At 36.4% G+C, this 2,301-nt stretch overlaps 1 long non-coding RNA gene across 1 annotated transcript in view; it reads left to right on the top strand.

Annotated features, from left to right (window-relative positions):
* Positions 1-2,249, top strand: part of LOC109965650 (uncharacterized) — a 27,656-nt gene extending 25,407 nt beyond the window's left edge. The window contains exon 3 of the long non-coding RNA XR_002275671.1: positions 1,996-2,249. This is a non-coding gene — a long non-coding RNA (uncharacterized LOC109965650). The remainder of the gene's footprint in view (positions 1-1,995) is intronic.
* The last annotated feature ends 52 nt before the right edge of the window (positions 2,250-2,301 follow it).

Raw genomic sequence — 2,301 nt, 5'->3', positions numbered from 1 at the left:
AATGTATGGTGGTGTGTTAGAAGTTTGGGAGGATGAAGGAGAAAAGAGAGTTTATCAGACTGAGCATTATTATGTGGAGCAAATGAACAAATATTGTGATAATAAATATATAACAAATAATTAAAAGTAGGCAAGCAAGCAAAATGTATTTATATAGTACCTTTCTAAACCTACATTACAAGGTGCTTTACAATAAAACATAAGAAATAATAAAAATAAAAATAAAACCAGATAAAACACATCTACACAATAAAACAATAACAGCAAAAATGCATAATCAAAAACAAATGCATCAATCTAAATGCCTGTGAATGTCAGGGAGCGGCGTGTGCAGCTTCTGTTATTGAAGAGGTGTGGACCCAATTAAAAGGCCAGTACTTGGAGAAAACAGAGTGAGGTTTAATTGTCTGCGTGGGAGAGCCCAGGAGCAGGAGAAACAGAAACAGGCAGAGAGAACAAGGCCGAATCACAGGTCGGTAATCCTGTTTCATCCATTGGTTTCACTCAGCGGTGTTTTTATATCAGATCCTCAATTTTTTTTTCTTTTATACACATGAAATAAAATATCTGAATGAGTGAATGGAGAAATCCTGAATGCATGAAGATGCCTCCACTTAGGGCGCATGGCATCACTGAATGCTTTTGTGACAGTAATTTTAGTTGTGTATGATATTTCTTTCACAGTCACCAGTTCGTATCCCAGTTGAATATATAAAAGCTTCCGTTTATATGAGTGAAAGTCTGGCAAAGCAGAGCAGGTGAGAGAAGGTGGCAGCTATTGTCATGCCGGACTATAGAGTTTCCTGAAGACCTGATATATCAGTGCAGATGCACTGCTGAACTTGCAGGATGACCAGTAAAAAAGATTATTTTGTTCATTTTTGGCCAGTAGAAACAACTTCTCTTGGCAGAGTTTTCCATGCTGTGCTGCTACATGACAACAAATCATTTTAAATGTTACATTCTTTTCTTGTTGATGCAAGTTTTAGCTTTTTAGTTTTAAATTGAGTTTTTAGTTCTGTTCTGTCTATTTAACATTTACAAGGCACAGAAGGAAATGTTCTTACAATAATTCCACAGTTGCCCTCTGAATGTTTTCAAATGGCTGTCAGTCTAAGAGAAACTTACAGTTTTCATTTTGCTCTGCTCTGAGTAACTTTTTTTCAAATAATAGCAACTCTGGTTTGTTTATGGCTCTCTCAAGTTCTGTTTTTTAGTTCAGGTGAAAGTCGTACTTTAGTTTAAATTAACCATTTATAACAACCAGTTATTATTATGTATTAGCAGCAAGGCAGTAACGCTGCTTATCCTAGATTTTTTATTTATTTATTTTTTATACAAATGAACAAGGCTGTAGAAACTGCTACTGATGGTAAGATGTCCAAAATCATTGATGTGATTGTTATCAGAAGAATCCAGTATTGGGGAAAAACACTACGATATTTTATTTCAACTCAAAGTCTCCAATAAATATGGTGTTAAAGAAACGTGAAGTTTTCAGGTTGTAGTTTGTAGTGTTGTTGCACTGGGTTGAATTATTAAATGTTTATGTGCCTCCTTGTGTGGACAAAGTTCCCTGAGTTTCCGGAATGTGATTCATTAGATTTTCTGCAATAAAAATGGCTTTGTCCCTAATTTTCAACCACCATTTCATCTATTTTCTGTCAATCTGCTGATTATTTTATTTCTCATTTTAATTGTTGGAATAGCAACAACATGAAAAATATATCACAAATTATGCAATGATGAAAAATAAATTGTTCCTGACACAGAAAATTAGAACATGGTGTGCACAAATGGGAGAAATGTGGTACAATTTACAATTTGCCAATGGAAGCTTTATATGTATTATCTTTGTCCCAGGCCTGTAGATCTGAGTAAACCTTGTGCTGAGGTAAACTGTTGTACTGTACGCAGATCTTACACAGGCCTTCTCTCCAGTCTGAGAACATTTTCACTTTCCACTGTTGTTTCCAGGAAAAATATTCATTGTAGGTTTTCTTGTCCTCTGCCAGCTCCTGTAGAAACTTTCCCAAAACACGCACTGATGCAAATTGATCAACATGGATGAAAGAGTTGGGTGGAGCCACATCTTTGTAATCACTGATCGGTGGCCCCAAGACGACAGGTACTGCCCCGCTTTGGTAAGCATTCCTCCACAGCTTCTCTGTGATATAATCTTTAGCAATTGAATTCTCAAAGGCTAAATAGAAGTAGCACTGAGAGATTGTGGGTAAGAGTGTTTCATCAGAGAGGGCTGACCCTGACCACCTCCCATAAACCTTCACAGGAACTACAGCA

The sequence above is a fragment of the Monopterus albus genome, unplaced genomic scaffold (assembly GCF_001952655.1).
Source record: "Monopterus albus unplaced genomic scaffold, M_albus_1.0 scaffold102.1, whole genome shotgun sequence".
Classification (NCBI taxonomy): Eukaryota; Metazoa; Chordata; class Actinopteri; order Synbranchiformes; family Synbranchidae; genus Monopterus; species Monopterus albus.
Note: the sequence above shows the minus strand (reverse complement) of the source record. Positions and strands in the feature narration are given on the sequence as shown.